Raw genomic sequence first — 23,209 nt, forward strand, 5'->3', positions numbered from 1 at the left:
CATTAGCAGTTAGTACTGCTATTTTTGTCATGGTGAGTCTTTTATTCATGTGGTTGGAAGTGGCATGTTTGGACTTGACTTAATTTAATAAAGGTGTTGCAGATTGATAAAACAGGTTTAAAGCATCATAGGGTTATAAGGAAAAAGAATATTTAGAATAACTACCTATGTAAATAGTAAGAATTCATAATAATTCTGAATATATTTCTCTAACTAAACATTAAATAATCAACTAATTCACACATTTTGGTATATGTTGATATTAATATATTTAAATTATGTACTTAAAATAACGGATATTTTAAATTAGAAAACCACTCACGACTCATACTTGCAACTTGTAATTTCTATGTTACTTCCATTTTAAATTTGGTCGTTCAACAACACACATCGGTTACCATTGAATTGGGATTATAACCCAGGTAGAAATTTAGTTAATTTGTGCAGTAATCAGGATTAACCAGATAATTTCAAAATTCTCTTAATCTGTGAATTAGGAACTCGTATGATATAGGAAATACAACTATTTCCAAACAGTTGTAACTTAACTCCAAAGAAAGGTTGCATTTCTAAATCCCTGATGGACGTTAGGAGCACCAAGAGGAATGAAGCAAGAGAGAGGCGGAGTGGGCAGGCACCAGTGCTAACTCCCCAGAGAAGTGGAAACCATGGACCTGGCACAATCACTCATGGTCGGAAACCACGTGGAGAGGAAGGTGATGGGGGAGTGTATCCCATCAACTGGATATGGAAGCCGTGAAACCTATAGGGTGCCATACCGAGGAAGGCCAGCAGAGGGAGTTGTATTGGCTCTAGGTATGTGCTTGCTTGTTGCAAAAGGAGGTGGAGCCAAGATTCAAGATGTGGAGAAAGATGTGTGTGCTTTCAGGTAACAGACTTTACGGTGCCGGGGGTGAGGGGTCAGGCTGCTCACTGGCCTAGGCACCCTGAGACTGCACGCTGCACCCCATCACTGACCTCCTTTCACACAAAAAATTAAAGGCCGCAGCAGTTCTTCCAGTTCCTGCCCCACCCCAGGGCCTTCTGTTCCTATTGGAGGACCTGGTCTCTTACTTGGCAGAGAACGTAGACACCTTTGGGCTCGCACACTCTCAACTCTCTGTTGCCAATGACCAAAGGACACCTTTAAGATCCAGGGCCAGGAGATGCAGCTGCAGGGCTCAGACAGAGCAGGGGTTGTCTCCAGGAGTGTCTGCTTCCTGGGGTTGGCACCGGCTCCTGCCTCCACACTGCCCTCTCCTGGTGCTCAGTCCCCTGTGTTCCCAAGGCCTGTCGAGTTGCCTCTGTACCAGCTCAGGCTCCCTCTCAGCGCAGCCGTTTTCAGAGCTACACGCTGCGTTACCAACCTCACACCACCCCAGATTCCGCCGGTGGGTAAGTGTGCAGCGTGCAGAACTCTTAATATCTAAACTGGCTTATGTTTTTAACCATCCTTACCTCCTGACCCCGAGTCCTGGAAGTCCCGGGCTATGCCCTCTCCGAGTAACCTCCTCCTATGCCGCACTGCCTACTCCTGGCTGCCTCGCTGCTGACGTTCCTCTCAGATATTCCCTTTGTCCTTTGATCTTCACCTTATCCGTGTGTTTATTTCTCTCGGGTCATAATTTTACTCTGGTCTACCCCATCTTTTAAAAAGCATCTTCCCTTTCCTTAGCTGTATCCCCCTTTAGCAGTGGTCTCTCCCTGTGTCCTTCCACTACCAGCGTTTTGCAGGGTCTCTGCTGTCTGAGCTCACATCGGTCCTTCCCCTCCGTCTCTCAGGCTCCTGCATCGGCCTTTCGCCGTCACCACTCTGCTGATGCTGCGGATGGCGTCACCACCCACATGCCAGCTGCCCGTGCCAGTAGCCTCGTCCCAGCCCTTAACCTGCCTGAACTCACTGCAGCCTTTGACGCTTGTTGGATTTCAAGGTACGCTCTTCCTAGATTCTCCCCTTTCTTGCCTCTGACTCGTGCCTCTTTCTGTTCCCTTTCTTAAGCATTAGCTTCCCCAGATTCTAGCCTGAGCTCCTCCTTTAATCCTCTCTTCACGTGGCCTCTTTCATCCCCATGATTTCCTCTATCACTTACAAGCCAAGCTCTTCCAGATCTAAACCTTGGGATCCAAACTTCTGCTGAGACATTTGCCTGCTGAATGTTCTGTAGGTTCCTGTTCTTTCTCCTCCAAACCTACTCCTCTCCCTCCACTGTCTTGTTTGCCCAACTGCGACCGCGTGTATGCATCACTGAGAACCTGCCTCAGTGTCTCGGGGTCCGTCCCTTCCACTCCTTTAATACAACAAGGCTCCAGTGCTTGTCATCTCCCTCCTTGGCAGTTGTGGAGTCTCTGGACTCTCGGCCTCCAGGCTGTGCCCAGTCCAATTCATTCTTTATCTGCTTCCAGAAGTATCTTTCTAAATAGATATGGTCATGACTCATGTCTTTGTATGGGTTTTGCCAGAAATGAACCCTAAGAGAAGGGCTCTGGTGCAGTTGATTGATTTGGTTCTGGTGCAGTTGATTTATTCGGGAGGCCATCCTGAGAGACCATACTGTGGTAGTAGGGAAGTGAGATGGGGAAGGACGGCCAGCCAGTGAAGGTGTGTTATCAAGGCAATGACCAATGTGGGTAACTGGAGCGGAATCCTGCCGGGGAGCTGGTGGAATCATTGTGGGGTGTATGCCTCAGATTCATCCTGCCTGAGGGGCGAGGGAGCTGGGGGATTTGTACCCCAACTCTCGTCAGGCATTGGTTGGGAGTGTGTGCGTGTGTGTGTGTGTGTGTGTGTGTGTGTGAGTTCTGCAGTGGTTCATGGCCCTCTTGCAGGGCTTGGAAGCAGGGAGCCAGTGGAACCCATCTAAGGAGCACAGCACAAGGACTGGGGCCTTCCTGCAAGCCCTCTGGTAACATCAGCTATTCTGAAAGATGCTACTACTCTTGTTTTATCTGCATAATCCTTATTTAATTATGTCATGTAAGGTCATCTTTATGATTATTGGAGTTTAAGAGATATCTATAGCTGAGTGCGAGAAGGGTACTGAAAATGTTACTATATATCTATGTTTATGTTTAGAGAACTGTGTGTAAGCATGAGATTTTTTTTCACTTCTTTATAGTTTTTTTTCCTGTGGTAAAATATAGATAGCACAGCATGTACCATTTTCACCAGTTTATACAGACAGTTCAGTGGCATTAAGTACATTCACATTGTTGTGCAACTATCACCACCTTCCATCTCCAGAAGTTTATCAACCCAAACTGAAGTTCTGTACTCACTAGACAGTAACTCCTAATTCCCTCTTTATACTTCCTTCACTGTGATTTTTATAATACAATTTGTATTTTGAAAAAGAGGATATATCTAGCTTGATCCTTAAATAATGTTTACTCATTCTGCTGTGCTTTCAAGATTATTTTTTCTGTGAAGTCTTTCCCCGCAAAAGCTCGGAGTATCTTACAAGTGAGTCAGCCAAATGAGACACAATTGAAATGCTAATTTTATGAGGTTTCCAGGTACTCCCCCTTGAAGATTTTGAGAAAGCTATTAAGAATTTATCTAGAGTTACTTCCAGTGATCTTATTAAAGTGGATGTTGTTGACCACAGGTTATGTCCAGTGTCTGGACTATTTCCTTGAATGATGCTGCTGTCTTTTCATTTTCTTATGTTTGATTTTTACCATTTTATAAGGCCCACTGTTTGCTCTGCACTGTACCAGGCGCTGTGGGAAAGATAAAACATGAGCATGTGATAATTATTTGGAATAATAATGCCATTCCAGGGAAGAAATGCAATAGACGGAGGGTATTCCAGCCCTTCATTTTAGAGTTGGCTACAGAAAACATGGTGATTTCCAGTCTAAAATTGACCTGCCACTTATGAACATACAATATGAACATTAATATATTCAAATATGAAAACAGAACCGAACTCTAGAAATACATTAGAATAATAATAATGATGATGATATTAATACCTAACAGTCAGTAAGCATTTACCATGGGCCAAACACCACACTAGGCACTTTACTCACATTATCTCATTTAATCCTTACAAACACCCTACAGTTAGTTACTGTTATTATCCCCATTTTTCAGTGAAAAAAGCTGGAACACAAGGAGATTAAGGGCATGGTACTAGGAAGTGAGGAAATGGGGTTCCCAGGCCAGATCTATCTGATTCCAGGGTCCAAGCTTGGCGTTCGTCATCGTAGGACAACAGTCTGTGCATCATTACATTATTCAAAATGTCTAGTCAGGAGATAAGAGAGAGTTGATTTTGCAGTTACATTTAATTTTTCATTGAAGTGAAACTGAAAAGTGTGCGATTTATTAAAAGACCATTTAAGGGTTTAAAACGCTTGGTCTCTCCTACCAAGTCCCTCATTGGTATGCATGCCAGGTTCTTTTTTAAAAATTTGTCTTCCTAGGCCATCTCTAGATCCTTTCATGTATGCCTTCCCTGTGGAAACCACCATGCAAAGCTCAGTGGTTGGCCAGAGGCCCGTTTCTGCCATTCTTCATGTCAGGTCGAGCATTCATTCAAGAGGAAGTTCAGTGATGCTTGAAGAGCCTGCCTGAGTGTTTGGTAAAATATGTATGGTCCAGTGTTTTATTTGTTAAAAATGTCTTAAAAGGAGATGCTATCAATCAACTGATTTAAATGATTAGTTTTTAAAAAAATGATTGCTCAGTCTTGAGCGATGAGGAAGGAAGAGAGTTATTTCATGGATCCTCAAGTGTGGCTGTGACACCTGGGAAGAGTTGTCTCCAGAGAGAGCAGGGGCATGCTCTTAAGGCAAGAAAACAGTAGGCAGGACCCGGTGACAACTGATTCATTTTTCCCTAGTCAGCCATCTGCCGACTCTGACCTGTGTGTCTCATTCGTTCTTTTACTCACTCACTCACTCACTCACTCACTCACTCACTCACTCACTTGTTCATTAGTAAGTTCCTGCCCTGAGTGAGGCACACCAAACTATGCAGCCGGGCTCAAAGACTAATCCACAGAGCCTGCCCTCACAGGGCTTGCAGTCTGGCGAGGAAGAGAAACACGTGCACGGGTAAATCTCAATACCAATGAAGACAGAGACCAGCCCTGGCATGGGAAGTCTAGAAATTAGGAGGTGACATCTGAGCTGTGTCTTAAAGGATGCACAGGACATTTCCAGACACGTGGTGGGGGAAGGAGGTTGTGTTGGGTGGAGACAGTATCTGCGAGGGCACAAAGCCTGCGGAGCCAGCTTGCTCAGGCCTCTAAAATGCGGGTGTCAAAACCAGAAATCCTCCGGGGAGCAAGAGGAAGTGCATGCGTTTCTTGTTTTTATTTTGTACCATATAAATAAAATCTTTACATGTTTTTAAAGCTTGCAGCCACCTTGAATATCTGGCTAAAACCTTTCTTTGCCTTAAATGATAGACACAAAGATTAATGTTGTCAAAGTGGTGTAAAAGCTGATCTTGTAGAAATATTTTATCAACTAAACACACGGACGAATTGTGTACAAAAATCCTGGCTCCTTAGCTCTCGATTGCATGCTGTGTGGTACGAAGTGTTTTTTTTTTTTTATCTCTCTTCTTGTGGCTAATGCGTATGAAGGCAGCAGTGATTCTATCTGACATTCAGAAATAGTGTAAAAATCGCTAAGTCCTGTAAAGAAGATTGCTGTTTTTCTTCATTCTTTTCACCAATATTGAGATGCTTCCAGAGATATCCAGTGTTAAACAATTTGCGTTCAGCTTGTTCCTGAATCTGGCTTCCTTCTATAGGAAAGTAACAGTGAAACGAAAGCACATCCACTTAGTTTTGAATATGCCTCCAGTGGGAAATAGTGACTACCAGGCAAGCCGATGGTCACCTAGCCGCAGTCATGGTACGTGAGGATTATCAAAATTTGAGTAATTGGGAAACTATGGGATGGGCCTGCTTGCTCCATGTGTATATCATATTGGCAACTGAAAGATCTTAGAGTCAAAAATATTCAAGATCTGCTTGTGAAAAACAGACAAGAAGGGAAATAGAATGAACTATAGTGCCTATACTGTGCCATAGATTTTTGAGGTTGAAACTGCAGATTAGTCTCTTCCAGGAAGCCACTGGTAAATCTTGAAGGAAAGAAAAGGGGCCAAAAATAATGTGTGGGCAGGTGGGACTGGGTTGTGCCGGTGAGGAAGCCAGGTGAGTGTCCTTGAATGTCCTTGAGGTTCACCCTACAGTTTCCTCCAGAGGACTGGGAGAACCCTACCTATCTCCCTGCAGGGCATTTTCAGAGCAAATGAGAAACTCTTGGCTTTAAGATGCTACATGCTATAAAATAATGATAATAATAGTTGGTAGAGTGCTTTAATTTCTAGCAGACATTATATAAAGAGAAAATTGTGCCTGCATGGGTAGAGCTAGTGAGCTCCTTAGCTAGAGAGACGGGCATGGCTGACTCATTGGATGAGGAACTGGGTGGTGGAGAACTGGGTGTTCTCTGGTTACTGATGGCTAAGAGATGTTGGCAGAGTACAACACATACCTCTGGCTATTTATTATGTAGGTTGGGGGGTGGGAATTCTAGTTTGCTGGAACCATGAATATTATAGTGACCTATTGGTAACAAGAATAGAAAGTATGGGTAGGTTTACAGTTTATTATAGTAAGTACTTCGAATTAGCAAGTAGGAAAAAATGAATGAATGAATGAATAAATAATGTGAATTCTTGACCAAGACATAGTCATGATTTTCAGGTAAAAGAATTTCTCACTTCTGATGACTTTAATAATGATAACGAACCACAAATTTAAATGTACCATTAAGGGCTTATTAATCTAAATTTCTTGCATTAGAAGGCAACGCACAAGAAATTGAAGAGTTGATTTCTTTTCCGTAAAAATGCCCATTATGAGTAAGGAGCTGATTCCAGGGTGTATGCTGAGGACTCAGGGAAAGTCTGATGGCCATTTAGTTAAAGAAATATGGATGACCACAACCTAGTGAATGTAAAAATAATAAATGATTTATTTTTTGAGTGAATAAAAATGCACTTGGTACAAAACCCAAGAGGTGTAAAGGCTGCTAGAATACAAATGAATTCTCCGTTGTGAACTTGTCCCTTAGCCGCTCAGTTTCCTCTCCCCTGAGCTCACCAATTCGGTGGCGTTCTGTGTAAGCGTGTGGGTGGATAGCATACTTTATACATCGCACTCTTTTCACTTAGCAACAGATCTTGTATGTTCAGTGCACAAAAATCATAAATATTCACTTAATTCATTTCAATATCTGCATAGCATTCTACTGCATTTATGTACCGTATTTTATTTAACCAGCCCCCTTTTAAGGAATATTGAGGTTGTTTTCAATCTTTCAGTAATTCTGAATTAAATTGTGGTGGATATTCTGGTCCACATATAAGTAGACCCGAGCCTTTTCCTTATTTTCATTTGCCTGTTAGGTTTTTGCTCATCCCATTCCAATTTTTTAACATTTTCCAAGCATTTTGTTTTGGGTCTGTCTCTTGTAGACTCAAGGAGTGACTGTAACATTTCCAGCAATTGTTATAATTTCCATTTTAGATACAAAGACACCTGTCACTTAGTATATTACACGAAAAGCTTCTGAGCTAATTTCTGAGATGGGAAGGCACCTAGTGGTCGATACATGAATAGTGTGGAATAAAGCAATTTGATTGGATCAGACGGTGAGGGCAGGGCTAGGCTTGGCCCCCTTAGGCTTGCAGTCTACCGAACTCCAAAATAATATGGCACCTGGCCTTCTACAAAAACCAAATGGTGGATATGTTGATAGGTATGGTGGAAATCCAGCTCTAATCTGGGTTCATCAACCAAAGAGATCTATTTCCAAAATATTTAGGGGAAATATAAATCAAAATGAATTTTGTCAACTGTATTTTTCTTTAGTTTTGAAACATTTATTGATCTTTATTAATTATCATGAAACCCATGCAAATATTTTATAAGTAGAATTTTCAGGAAGTTTCACGCCCTTTTTATAAACCTTTAATAAACAAACAAATAAATAGGGAAATAATGAGGTGTACTTTGTACAGTGTATATAGACTCTGAGGCATTATCACCTCACTCCAGATATGATTTTTTTTTTTTTGTTCCAAGAGACAGAAAGCTCAACCCATAAAAAGGAATTAATTGGCTCATATCACAGAACAGCCCAAGAGTAGGCGTAGCTTTAGATGCAGGTTGATCTAGGACTTATATGCGTTTGTCGTAATTGGTATCTAAGTCTTGGTTCCCTTTCTTTATGTTGGCTCCGTTTTCAGATAACCTCTTCCCGCATTTTCTCAAAATGGCCGAGAGAAGGCAGTTCCTGGAGTTTCCCTTGCAGAGATTGATCACCAGGAAGCAGAGTTTCTATCCCTGGCCCTGCGACAATAGTTGTGGATTTTTTTTCTGACGTGACTCACTTATGTAAGTCCATCTTGGAACCATCACTGATTAGCTTAGGCCTGAGGCAATGTCCCACCCCTATAACCAAGGCAGAGCCCACTGTCCATGAAATATGTAAGCTGGGGTGTCGGGGAGAGTGTATATCTGAACAAAACTTGGGACTGGAGGCAGGGAAGAAGTTAGAAAACATCTCTACAGCCCCCATGCCCCTAACAGGAGGAAAAACAGCAGGTGCTGCCTTCCGGTGCCCCCTACCACAAATACCCCTAGGAGCCTCACAGGTCTTAGACTTCTCCTAGTTATTTCTTGCTCTAATTTTGCTTCCTTAATTCTTGTCTCCTCTCTGCATCTTGCCTTGCGTGGCTGTTCACTTCTCTCCCTTTTCATCCAAACACAGACCATCACCCTTTTCCTTCAATTTGCTCCAAAGTACTCTAACACGGGGCAGTAGATGTGGCGGTTTTTAACTGAAGGTTGGCATAAGCGTGAGATACTTAGTAGCAAATTACAGCGCACAATTTAAGTTTAATATTAGCCCATTGAATAGAACAGCTTTATAGATGCGGTTCGCATACCATAAATTTCACCCTTATAAAATGTACAATTCAGTGGCTTTTAGTATATTCACAGAGTTGTTCGACCATCACTACTGTCTAATTGCATACCATTTTCATCATCCCAGAAAGAAACCCTGTACCCATTAGTGTTCCTCTCCTTTTCCCCCTCCTCCCATCCCCTGGCAACCAATAATTTGCTTTCTGTCTCTATGGATTTGCCTATTCTGGACATTTCATATAAATGGAATCATACAATGCATAGCCTTTCATGTCTGGCTTCTTCTTCTTAGTATAATGTTTTCAAGATTCATCTATGTTGTAGCAAGTGTCAACTTTATCCTTTTAATGGCTGAATAATATTTCGTTGTATGGATAGACCACATTTTGTCTACGCATTTATCAGTTGATGGACATTTGTATAGTTTCCACTTCTGGGCTACAATGAACGATGCTGCTATGAACATTGGTGATATTAGACTGTTTTAAAAAATGTCTCACCGCACCTGCTGTGGGGACTTTCTCACTGGCCCTGTCTGCTCTCTGCACCCCAGCCTCCTCCAGGTTTTTCACCTGTGCAACTGTAATGTTAGCAGAGATGACGTCATCAGCAGAGATGACAAAGATTGCAGGGGAGCAGCTTCGGGGCAATCAGCTGGAGTCTGGTGTGAGATGTGCTCAGTTTGGGGTATCTGTTAGGCATCTAAGTCAAGAGGAGAGTTGGACATGTAGGTCTGGGAAGAGGTCAGGGCTGGGGATTTGAATCCGAGTCATCAGAAAAGGGACGCTATTCGGAGCCATGAGCCTGGATGAGACCACCAACTGGGCGGAGAGTAGATGGAAAAGAGGAGAGGGCCCAGGATGGAGCCCTGGGTGTGCCATCCCTAAGAGGCCTGGAGAAGGGGAGGCACCAGTAACGGTGACTGAAAGGGAGTGACTGGTGAAGTGAGGAGCCAGAGGGGGTGGCGGGTTGGGATCCTGGGAGCCAAGTGAGGGACACTCTGAGTCACAGAGGAAAGGGTGACCAGCCATGCCCAAAGGTAACAGTGCCTGTCACCCAGTGAGAGCCCCATAAATATGAGCCTGCTCTTGTTGGGAGGAGGGAGAGAGCAGAGAGTGTGGTGAATAAGAGCTAAAACTTCATGCATCACAGCATAAACAGCCCACGTCTGAAATGGATAAATCAAGAATGGCAGAAATACTGTGTAAGCACATTTAGAAAAATGGAGGTAAATACCTTGAAAAGTTCGAAATGGTTGCCCCAGATGAGAAGGGCACAGGTGGGGAGGAGAAGAGTGGGACAGAGGATTTTGAAAAATATGACTTCTGGTATTGCTTGATTTTTAAACTATTGTAGGTGTATTTCTTTGATAAAGAAAATTTAAAGGACACAAAAAGAGGACTTTTGTGCGCGCGCGCGCACACACACACACACACACACACACACACTCACACACTCACCCCTACCTAAGGTGATTTCTGATGTGTTTTGTGGGGTGATTGCAGAGCCCAGCTGTGGCTGTGGGGCCTGCGGGGGGTGTAATCTGCCTCCCGCCAGAGGACCCATTGTTTAATGACATCCTACCTGCCCTGCTAGGACATTTTACTCTTTATTCACGCAGCTCTTTTCTGGCTCAGTGAGAAAACTCATAGCCTGGGGAGGGCGGGAATAACACAGGCCACAGGGGAAGAGAAGCGCCTGGGAAGGAAGTAATTAGAAATCTCTTCTGTGTCCCAGGGTCTATTTCCTCTGCTTGCTCCCTTCTGCTAGGGTCAGTAGAAAATGGGGTGACACCTTCCCCTCATCCGTGTCACACTGTAATCTCCGCAGTATATCACTCCCTGCACCTCCCAGGCTCGTGACAGATGGTGTGGCCTTTCTACTTTGGAAAATGAGAGTTCTCAGAAATGCACGTAGAAAATGATGGAAATTATTGGGTATCAGGAGAGATGATGACCTAAGTGAGAAGATGGGGGAGGAATCGCTAGGGTGGAAGTGGGCTAAGATTCTGTAATGACATGATATGTAGCTATTTGCTTATTTTCTGTGGCTTCTGCTCCAAATAAGAGGTTTCTGCTTTCACATGGTGAAATGTGCAGTATAAATCCAGCGTTCATTATGGGAACTTCCAGGGGGGTGGTCCAGAGGTCCCACTGGCATGATGGAGGGAGTTTGGGAATAGTGGTGTGCAAACCAGAAAGAAGCAGAAAGAAAACAGAAATGGGACTGTTATGGACTGAATGTTTGTCTCCCCCGCAATCCATATGTTGAAATCTAATCCCCAATGTGATGCTCTTAGGAGGTGGGGCCTTTGGGAGGTGATTAGGTCATGAGAGTGGGGCCCATATGAATGGGGTTAGTGCCCTTATAAGAAGAGGCCAGAGAGCTCCCTTCCACTGTGCAAGGGCGCAAGGGGAAGTCAGCCGTCTGCAACCTGGAAGAGAGACCTTATCAGCACCTGACCTTGTTAGCACCCTGATTTTTCACCTCCAGCCTCCAGAACTGTTGTGTAACTCCACTAAATGTCTCTTCCCCTTGGGGCTGGAGAGGCTATAGCTGTCCCCCATCTCTTCCTGACTCTTGCTCCGCAGTAAAAGGATCTTAAACCAAAACAAACAAACAAACAAACAAAAAACAAAAACAAAAAAAAGAAAGAAAGAAAATAGGTAAGTTCCAGGAGGGCAGGCCTTCTTCTGTTTGCTTTGCTGCTGTATTCCTAATACCCTGCTAGTCTCTGGCACTCAATAAATAATTATAGAATGAATGAGTGTGTTGAAACATCTCATTTCTTAGGCAATAAATCAATCAGGAAAACAGTAGCTACTGTAAATATTTCAAACAAGAAGAGATTTAGTATGAAGAATTAGGGGCTTGTACAAACCACTGGAAAGCTGGAGGTGCAGAGGTAAGAAAAAGCCATCACAAGTTCTCAGGCTTACCACAAGTGTACAGAAAAACGGGAAATTTCATAACCTGCAGGTCCCATTGCCAGTGTCACATTTGCCTGCTTCTGAAGGGGGAGCAACAGGATGGCTTGTATCTTTTCCATTTTCGAATGTCACCTGCGTGCCTCTCATTGGCACAATCTAACCTGGAATTCTCTAATTGGTACACTGGGAAATGTGCTTCTCAGGCTTCTGACCCCTGTAATTACAGGGGTGTATTCAAGAGAAGAAACTGGGGTTGACAGAGGTTTAGTACTCCTGACAGCAGTTCACAAATTGTAGCACAATTAAGAATCAACTTGGAAGCCTTATTACAACCCTGATGTCTGATTTAGTTGGTGTGGGGTAGAGCCCAGGAATTTGCTTTTCTAACAAGTCCCTAGAGGATGCTAATGGTGCTGGTTGGGGGTCACGCTTCAACAACTACCAGCCTGTGAACTGGGGTGTTGAAATTTTCTCAAACTCATGTGGGCTCATGAAGCTGTTCCTATTTGTTGTTCTAGATATATATCACTTAATTTCAAATTTGTGTGGGGCTCATTACCTACTTCAGGCTAAAATACTTTAATTATATTATCAGTGGGTCCTCTATACAATATAATTTATTGTCTGCAATTGCTGTCATAAAATGATTAGACTCAAGATTGGAAGGAATCGTTCATAAACTGATCTAATACCCTAATTCCAATGGTGAAGAAATCAAAGTCCAGTGTTAGATTGAACAGATCTCACAATTGTGATTTCCAAATTGGGTTTACTGTCAACAGCCCTTGAAGAATGGTCTATGAACTAAACAATTACAATAGCATATGTTCACACAATAATCATTACTATTCTTTTGTTTGTCATATAATTAATTTTTTCCCCTTAAACTATAAAGAAAAGAAAGGAGGAGAGCACGGCATGGCTGGTGCATAGGCAGACAAATGAAATCCTGGGTCACATCATGAAAGATCTTGACTGCTGTACCAAGGAGTTTGTGACTCCTTTTGGGGGCAATAATAAACCATTGAATCGTTTGAGCAAGAGAATGACATGGCAAGACATGTGATTTGAAATCATTATTTGGGAGCAAAATCCTGAATAGATTAAAACAAACACTGGTTCTTGGACACAGATTCGTTAGGATGATACAGTAATAGTCTGGAATTATTTTTGCAAACTGGACTCTAGGGGTGTATTCTCAGAGCCCACGTGTTCTACACAAGTGCTTTAATTGTGTTTCCTTATTTGGAAGGTAACCTAAGAATGTATTTTATCAGTTACGAAGGCAAAACTCTTTTGTGAAGACAGTACTCAATGGAGAGATTTTTCACAAAACTGAACTTAAGCTTCTTAAGTCAGTATTTCTTCGTCAGTAGACATACTGTTTAAGAGTTCAAGATTAACTTTTTCTTTTTTCCTGTGCAGAGTCAGTATATTACATGCCTCTGAGATACAGTGATCTAGACAAGGAAATGAAATTGGGGCAGCCTAAGAGACAGAGGAGTCAGAATCACTGGGACCTCCAACAGCATTTTAGGAGGAAGAGGAAAAGAAAAATTAAAAAGATATTGGGGTCTTTGAGCTAGTACTTCAGAGGATGATAAAATGATGGAATAAAGTAGAAAACCTAGGGAAGGCGACAGGTGTATGTGAGGCAGGGATAGGGAGGCAAAGCGTTCGTGGCGAAGGAAAGCCTACCCACTGGTCATAACCACAAGAACCAACACCACTACCCACTCTGTGTCAGGAATTTTAGGAATGAATTATGTTCACAGTTTAGCCATATTGCAGACAAAACCCTAAAAAAAGGTCACAATAGTATTTTTGAGTTATTAAGGCTTAAGCTAGAACAAAAATGTTTTCTTTTAAAAATAAAAAGCCATTGTCTGTTAGTAATTTTAAAAGGTGATCTGTTAGCAGAGTAATTTGTAAGATAAGAGGGAGATACAGACATATGGTAATAATTCATTGAAAATGAAAGCTTCTGAATTATAACACACACACGCACACACACACACACACACACACGCGCGCGCACACACAGAAAGAAAGTGGGACTGAAATTCCATCCAAGGCAGTAAATGTCCCCTCTCTTTTCTCTTACTTTTTATACACTTTTGCCAGTTATACCTTTTTGGTGGAAGAATTTCTCCAAGAAAGAGATCAGTGATGCAGACTGAGTGATTTCAAGGATTGGGGTCTGTCAGATTTTGTTGTCCCAAATAGTAGGAATATTCTGCCTCAAATTATCAAAAGGCAATAATTATAAACTCAAACTGATGGAGCTGGGTCACTGTATTAGGTTGGTGCAAAAGTAATTGCAGTTTAGAAGGTTAACAACAATTGCAAAAACCGCAATTACTTTTGCACCAACCTAATAGTGAGCCTCTTATGTAAATCACCGAATTCAGCCCATGAGGTAAGTGTTATTATTCATCCTCTTTTTATAAACGAGGAAAGAGGAAATGGAGGTTAAGTAACTTGCCCAAGGTTGCATAGCTAGAAAGCTGTGGGGCCAAATTTGAACCCAGGTCATCTGACTTTGGAGACAGTTATTAACTATGAGATTACACTGCCACCCCCACACCACAAGGTGTTGAAACACCAGTGCCAGGTATCTCAGCTATAGGAGGGTGCACAAAAAGGGGAGGGTTTTGTGAGACTGGGTAAATTTGTCAATAACATAAAAATAAAATTACCTGAATATCATGCTTAGGAGTTGAATATAAGTTGGGAGTAGGTCACAGGAAGCTTATCCCTCTGGGTCAGGGAATCCTGGAATAACAGAAATATCACCTGCTCACTGGTAGCCAAGAGATAATTAGAGAAGCATGGTTTGTGATTTGGAATTGTAATCTTTTCCTTGCCATTTTAACTTCATTTGTGACCTGAGGCATATTGTTTAGCCTTCTTTTGTTTGGGGGCTTCTCATCTGCCCTCTTATCTGAGGGGCATATGTTCCAAGACCCCCAGTGGATGCCTGAAACTGCCGACAGTACTGAACCCTGTACATAATGGTGTGTTTTCCTATACATGCACACCTATGATAAAGTTTAATTTATAAATTAGACATAGTAAGAGATGAACAATAACTAGTAATAAAACAGAACAACTTTAGCAACATACCATAAGTTATGTGAATGTGGTCCCTCTCTCTCCAAGTATCTTATTGTACTGCACTCACTCTTGTGACGATGGGAGATGATACAATGCCCAGCTGATGAAATGAAGTGAGGTGGCCCCACGGGAAAAAAGGGGTGATTCATGTCTCATGCAGGACAGAGTGGGGATGGCATGAGATTTCACTCTGCTACTCAGAACGGTGCTCAATTTAAAACTTACAAAGTGTTTATTTCTGAAATTTTCCATTTAATAGTTTCAGAGCATGGTTGATCGCCCGTAACTGAAACTGCAGAAAGCTGACCGCAGGTAAGACGGGGCCACTGTCGCTATGCTAACCGTACCCATAGAAGAATTGGGGGAGGAGATTTTAATCAGTATAAATAATTCTGAAAAGCCAACTGCTAAAGAGTAATGTTCTATGCTGGCATGGAATTGAATATTGAACTAGAGGATCATTCAGGTATCATTTAAAATTCCACAGCTATGGACTTGCCTTCAGTAGCTAAGGAAGATGATTCCTTAGTCTGCTAGATTTCGCAGTCATGATTTTTACCTTGAAAGCTTACCTACACTTTAGTTTTAATTTAAATCCATCACTCCTAATTTTAAAATCCTAGAACTAGATGTGTTCCTGTGTTTGTTCTCACCCCTAGAAATGGGCTTACTGAAAACAGTCTTGTTTTACCATAGATATTTTTGCACTTTATATGTATTCCAGTTGCTTTGATCTTCGCTGTGAAGCAATCTCTCCTAGGTCCTTTAATTATCTGTGATCATTCACTACATTTGTCTTTTGAGCTATAGACATTCAGAACAGAATGCAGTGTTTGAGATTAAGTTTCAAGGGAGCCATTTTACACGAAAAGCAAAACATCGAAATAATGACGTACATTCATTTCCACCAAAAACTCGTAATAAGAGCCACATTCAACGCTGTGCTGGGTATTAGGGACATAAAGATTAAGAATGTGGCCACTGGCCTCAAGTAGCTCAGTCTAATGGGCATCATGCACATAATTTTGAACCATTAAATGGGTGTCCCAAGTCATCAGTTGGGCAATCAACAATCACTTCACACCTTAGCATTGCACAGTGGCTTTCAAACTTTTTAGCAGTAATCAATTCACAGGGAAAAGAGAGCAAATGAAGACAGATACACGGACAGCTCAGGCATATACAGCTGTCTGCATAATGCTCAGCAGAAGGGTATTGGGAAGATGAGAGCGCAGGTCCAGAGAAGGCTATGGGAAAAGCTTCCTGAAGGAAGTGAGCCAGCTCTACTGTAGCAAAAGCGTATATTAATGTGGAACCTATTGTCTTTTGCCTGTCTTTTAGAGAAAACTCCTTTCTAAATGTCTACCATTCAGAGTCGGGGGTTTGAAATACATCTCGTTGAGGTAGGAAGTTTGATTTTTTTGGCATGCCGTTGTGTTTTTATTTTCTCACGCTTTAGAGACTCTGCATTTTTACACGTTATTTCACTTTCTTCTGGAGGGTAGGCAACATCTCTCGATTTAACTCCTCTCTGGCTTTCATTTGTTGCTTCTTACTCCTTAATGAGCATTCGTCGAGATTACGATGAAGGCCAGAGCTCATGCTGGTCTCTGGCCTCCCCACCTCAGGACTGTGGGCCACACCACATATTTTGTGGCTTAGGGCCTCAGGTCATGCTGTCAATTCACGAGCCCGTGTTCATCTGAGAGATGAGATGTGCTAAGATTTGCTTCAGCTTTACTGACACAAATGTCTGTCACCTCTGGTGGGCCTCTTTCTGTCAAATAAGTGAAACTATTGGAAGGTAATCTTGCACGCTGGGCACGGCTTCTGTTCTGGAAGACCTGGGTGTTTATTGCTTCTCATTATTTAGAGTCTCCTTCTCCCTGGAGGAATTTTGTTCTTTCTCTTATACATGTTTGTGGTTCTGGGCAGGGAGGGAAGTTGGTCATAGAGAGACCTGTTGAACTGAGGCCACACACTATTTCCTCGTGTCCTCTCTTCACGTGTTCTTTGTCATGTGGACCACGGAAGGCTCCAGTTTCCATGAATGCTTCCTTTGGTGTCTGTGACTCAGTCCTCATCCGCAGGGGTTTGAAAAAACTAGTGCACAGTAGGCATGTAACGATTCATTTTCTTCGTGTACTCTGCCCAACCCTGCGAGTGACATTTCGCCCTGCTGCCGGCTGTGCCCTCGAGTCAGATTAGCCGGCTAGCCACCCGGCTGGGGTTCTCTGAGCACATCCTGGGGCGTGATATCCTCGTCCTTCCTGTGGGAGTGAGAAGGCTGCCTCTCTCACAGGTGGCTGCAAGGAATTATAAACCAGTGGTGTGATGGCTTAGCATATGGCTGAATGTCAAGGGCAACACAAGTGCTTAATTTCATTTATTTAATAGTAGTTGGGTGGCCATATGAATGTTGCTGTGGAAACCATAACTCCTGAAATTCCCTGACACTTACCTGTATTGTTGTTTTTAAATGAGGCTTTAAATGGAAATCCTGTGATTTTTATTTTTTTATGTTACAAAACTAACCAAGAGGATCACAGCTTGATCTCAATCACAGCGTTTTTATAAGAAACAGTGTGAGCTGTCATCATTCCCCCACCCAGGAGCATCTATTGTCCTGTTAATCTCACTTAATCCCTCTTTTTTTTTTTTTTTTTTAAGGTCATGTCTCCATCCATCCATCCATCATCCATCCATCCAGAAACCCTGCATTTCCAACTTATGGGGTAAATGGGCCAAATGTGAGTAGATCAGAACTATTGATTTTCCAGTGAGAGTGTAGAACTGTGAGGGCGTTCTTTGGTGACGAAGGTGTGTGATGGCAGGTCTGGCGTAGCTGGTGAGATCAAGGGGGAGGAAACAAAGGGAATGGTTGCAGCAGTGAGCGTGGAGGCCTTAACAATTCAGAGGAGGCTTTACATGCTGGTACCCAGGGCTCAGGTACCACACAGCTGGGGGATCCCATCACAGGTGTGGGCAACACCAGCACAGGGTAGAAAAATTGGTCTTGATTCTAAGCCCTCATTGGAGGAACTCCTGGAAACCCACACTTCCTGCAAGTTTCTCTCAAGCAGGGTCCTCACATGGTTACCGGTTACCTGTCCTCCACTATGGCCTTTGAAGCTCTTCTCTGGGCTGCATGTGTGTCTCTGCCCATCACCCTCCCAGCATCTGTTCCCAGTCCTTGCTGTACTCTGGAAGCTCAGGTCACTTAGGTGGTGACAGCCACTCCCTCCTCTGAGCCTCTGGCAGTTCCTTACAGAGATCTTAACATCACAATTTGTTTTCTTCAGCTCTCATTCTGTTTTTTTTTTTTTTTAAACGACTCTCGTATTCCCACAAGCAATCAGCCAGTGTTTGTTGACACTCCTCCCAGTGTTGGGGTTCACTCTGATTGACATGAAGATAGACCTATGGGATTCCAGCTGGACATGCCAGAATTCTGGAAGTGGCCATGCAGATCAGCCCTCTCTCTGGGCATTCTGTTTCAGTGGGAAATGGCAATTAGATTATTGTGGTTGGATCTTTTCAAAATCAGACATATCATCTTCCTTTTTCCTTATTGAAAAAGTTATATCCATTTTTCTTTTTCTTGTTCGGCTCACATGCCTGAAAAATCATCCTTGACTCCTCCAGTTTCCTCCTCACATTTGTTTAGTGTCTCCAAGCCTAGCTGACTGAGTGCTGAGAGTTCTGAAACGGATTGCTCATTTCTTCTAGTGCCTCACTTTTAAACATTAGCTGTATTTAGACGTATTTTGCATATAAAAGAATTCACCTTTCTCCAGTGCAGTTTTTTTTTTGTAAACTTATTGAGTGGTGCAGCCATCACCAGAAATCAGTTTCTGGACATTTTCATCTCTGCAATGAGCTCCCGTATGTCCTTGGTTAATCCCCGCTCCTATGCCGAGCCCCAGGCAACTGCTACCTGCTTCCTGTACCTATAGATTTGCCTTTTCTGAATATTTCATGTAAATGCAATCATATAATGTGTGGTCTCTCCCGTCTGGTTTCTTCCCCTTAGCCTAATGTTCCTGAGTCCATCCACACTGTACCAGCACTTCCTGCCTTTTTATTGCCACATAACATTCTGTTGCATAGATAGGCCACGTTTTGTCTATTCCTCCACCGGTTGCTGGGTTTTTAAGTTGTTTCCACTTTCTGGCTCTTATGAGTAATGCTGCAATGAACTTTTGTGTGCAAGTCTTTGTGTGGACTTCTGTTTTTATTTTTTCTTGAGTAGGTAGTTAGGCGTGGAATGGATGGGCGGTATAGTAATTTCATATTTGAGTTTTTGAGAAATTGCCAAACTGTTTTCCAAAGTGATCACGTCATTGTACATTCCCACCAGCCATATTTGAGGAATCCTATTTCTCCATATCCTCACCAATAGTTATTGTCTGTCCTTTTCGTTATAGTTGTTCCAGTGGGTATGAAGTGGTATCTCACTGTGGTTTTTAATTTTCATTTCCATGACTAATGATGTTGAGCATTGTTTCATGAGCTTATTAGCTTGTCTGATGAAATATCTGGTCACATCTTTTGCTTTTGGATTAGGTTGTTTGTTTTCTAATTATTGGATTGTAAGACCTCCTATCACTTTTTACCTCCTCAATGGTATGCCTGCTTCCTTCTGTGTATTGCTGCTTCAACTTTTTTTTTTTTTTTTTTTTAAACAAAGTGCTACCAGATTAATGTCACTTCATGGCCTTGGCACTGTCCCTCATTGATGCAAAACTCCTCAGTGTCTTCATTGCCTAAAGTTCAAACTCCTAAACGTGACATTCAAATTATTACATGATTTGGTTCCATCCCTCCATACTCTCATAAGCACTCTGCGTTCTGGAAAAATGGCTCAGTTGTGACCTCTTGTCCTTTTCTTCTACGTTTCTGTCTCTTGTCTGATATCTTTCCTTCCTTTCCTTAATCTCTGATCCATCCTGCAAGGCCAAGTCACTTTCCCCAATGGTCTCTCTCTGACTCCTTCTGGGGGAATATCTCACCTTTCTCTGACCTCCTCTAACTCTTTACCTGTTTCCATTGTCCTGTCGGCCTATTTATTTGACCTGCCTGTACATTTTAAAAAATATATAAATATTTCCCGGCACCCCCCACACAGTGACACTCTGCTCTAGTTCTGTTCTAAGTTCATTGGAGCAGTCATCAACTAAACATGTACTGGTTTGTTGTATTTTATGTCTTGGACTTTTACAGTCTTCTTATGTCTCACCTGTCGCCAACAGATGCTGCACTTCAGATCTGGAGACCATGTGTGGCTCTTGGCTGGGGATCAAAGACAGGTCTGTCTGTGTCCCCCCCCGTATTCTCCCTGGATGGATCTGTGTCTTGGACAAGCCACCTCACCTCTAAAGAACTCGGAGTCCCTCTCTTACATTCCTAACTCCAAATTTAGGAAGTTGTAAAGATACATGAAGTATGATTAGGGGTTTTTGGCGGGGAGGAGAGTAAAGTGCTTTAAAATCCTATTTTATTGTGAAATATTTATTTTTATTCACCAACGCTCTCTACCCATCTCCTCCTCCAGCTTTATTTTTTTTTGGTATGATCGCCCTGACTAGGCATGCAGGTGTGTGTGTGTGTGTGTGTGTGTGTGTGTGTGTGTGTGTGTGTGTGAGTCCGGGTATGATGACCATGGACACTCGTGGGGCACCCATATCTTTATCCAATGGCTCCCAGTGATCCCTTTCCTAAAATTTGAAACTTGCTTTAATTTCCCTTTTTATTTTAGTAACCTTTTAATAATAATAAATAATAATAATGATGTTAAATTTGTCTAAGAAAACAGACTTAGAAACTCCCAGAGAGCTGTTGTACTCTTAATATTTTGATGTTAAATTCTAGCCCTTTTCTCCTGATGCACGTATAATTTTCTTTTGGTTTCACTGAATTATCATCATACTGTACATACTTAAATTTTTTATACTTAAGACTCATATCATCAACGTCTTTCCATGATTTCCATAAAGTTATTATTTGATGAAAACACTTTTAGTGGCTGCATGGTATTTCACGATCTGACTATACTGTAAGTTGTTAAACTCAGCCTCTATGACACACATGTAGGTTGTTTCTCTTCCTTCTCTATTATAAACAGTGATACACAGGACACCATGATCCCTTCAAAGGAGGCTACTTCCTGTGACATGTGGCAGCACAGTCCACTGTAGCCACATCTGGTACCCAGTGTCAGTGGGCTGAGAACTCAAGGTCTGACCTTTCTCTGTTTTTCATAACTGATCTTTTCTCCCCCAACCTTAAAGCAAAATAAAAACACCCCACCCCCCAAAAAGTATCACTCTAGCCACACAAATTTGGTTCACACCCTGTCTCTTTCTATAACTTTATCTTCTGAACTGTCAACTTTGGACAAAATCAAGACTTGGAATTCAGCATGAAAGGAATTTATGGGGATAAAATGATTAAGGCTTTAAGTGAGAGTTCGAGAGTGGAAAGTCTTCCTCGGCTTGCAATATAACAACCCTCTTCTTAAACTACAATAGTGACCAAGTCCACAAATTAAAGTTACCAGCTTGCTGATGACTCTGGCAGCGCACATATGATCATATGGTCCCCAGAGCACCAGTAGATCATATGCAAATATCATTTGCATATTCATCAAGATACCACGTGGACAGTGTAAGCTGGTTTAATTATCTTTTAAGGAGAAACACAGCCGCCTGTGGCACACGTATTCCACTGGCTCTGTTGGCAACCGATATAGAAACTATTTCAAAAGAAAAATATTAAAGAGGAGTGGAATCTGTTATAGTTTGCCCTCTGCTTAGCAATTAGAAGTTGCCAGCTTGATTTTTTTATTTCTGATTTATGCTTTTAGACTTAAAAAACACAGTGACACAATATATTTTAACTGTAAAATTTATGAGCTATTCACTCCGGAGGTATAATGAGATAGCTAAATTGCATTTTATGAAAATATCAAAGTCTCATGAAGCATTCCCAAAGAAGTTATGCTCGTTTAATAATTAAGCAACAAGGAATATTGAATAAGAATTCTTAGTCGGGTAATGGACCTTAACTTTTTTGCATTTTGTATTTACGGATATAACAGGGAGATACTGTTTTGCACTCAGGGGTATTAGTGGAATCAGTACATTGGTGTCTATAGAAGCCAGTATGTAATTTTTTTATTCATAAAATGAGTGGGCTTTTTTTTTTACCTAAATCTTGAAGTAATACTGTTAATATCCTCAAATGTGAAGACATGAGAAATCTATTATCTATGTATCTATGTATGTATGTATGTATGTATGTATCTATCTATCTATCTATCTATCTATCTATCTATGTATCTATCTATCTATCTATCATCTATCTCTCATATATCATCTATCTATCTATCTATCAGTGAAGAATCTGGTTGCATCACTGGAATCCTTCAGTCTAATAGAAGATAAAATTATAGCTAGTCTCTTTAAAGAGTAATTCTTTAGGCTGCTAACTCACAGAATAAAAATTCTTAAAACTACATGAATTCAACACCTAACATGGGCGTTGAAAAAGCCACAATTAAAACTAAAATTAGGGAGTACTTTATATACAATTGAATTTCCCAAAGAAAATAATTACAAACTGGATAACAACAACAAAAAAACCAATTTAGAGGCACTGGAGAATGTCCAAAAGCAGGCAGAGACTGGAGGGGATTCAAGGATTCAGTCCTTGAAAGAAGGATTAGATGGGTTTTTCCAGTCTGCTGGGCATGGTGGCCGTAACTCAAAGAGAAGGCTGGTCTTATTGGTTTGAGGTAGTACATGGTGGCGTTCAGGGCCACAGCTGGAAAGGGAGGATGGAAATCCTGGAAAAGAGACAGCCAAAGTGAGGCAGCCCAAAAATCAGTATTAAATTTCCCTCAAATCCTTGGGTATCATTTTTGAATTTTGCACACATGGAAGAGTCCAGAGGAAAGCAACATCTAGAAGCTGAAAGAGTTAAGCAGAGATTTCAGCCACTATCTCTGCCCGGGAGCAGAGCTTAGAGTTTAAGTCCCAAGTTATAGGGGCTTGGCAAACACTTTAGGCTTTCCATTGAAACCCCAGAGTGTCATACTTTAGGGGTAAAGAACAAGTCCCTCAACTAAGGGATTTTTCTTAAACCTAAGGGCAAAAACTAAATAGAACTGCTCTAACAAAAGCCAAGCCCCTACAAGTTTAA

General features: G+C 41.9%; 1 long non-coding RNA gene across 1 annotated transcript; it reads left to right on the plus strand.

Moving 5' to 3' along the window:
• The first annotated feature begins 200 nt into the window (after positions 1-200).
• On the plus strand, positions 201-21,344 carry LOC141567900 (uncharacterized). The gene is made up of 5 exons (XR_012490880.1): positions 201-1,931; positions 15,267-15,319; positions 16,349-16,410; positions 17,678-17,757; positions 20,260-21,344. It is a non-coding gene; the product is annotated as an uncharacterized LOC141567900 (long non-coding RNA).
• Positions 21,345-23,209: the final 1,865 nt, after the last annotated feature.

This window comes from Rhinolophus sinicus, linkage group LG12 (genome assembly GCF_036562045.2).
Source record: "Rhinolophus sinicus isolate RSC01 linkage group LG12, ASM3656204v1, whole genome shotgun sequence".
Taxonomy (NCBI): domain Eukaryota; kingdom Metazoa; phylum Chordata; class Mammalia; order Chiroptera; family Rhinolophidae; genus Rhinolophus; species Rhinolophus sinicus.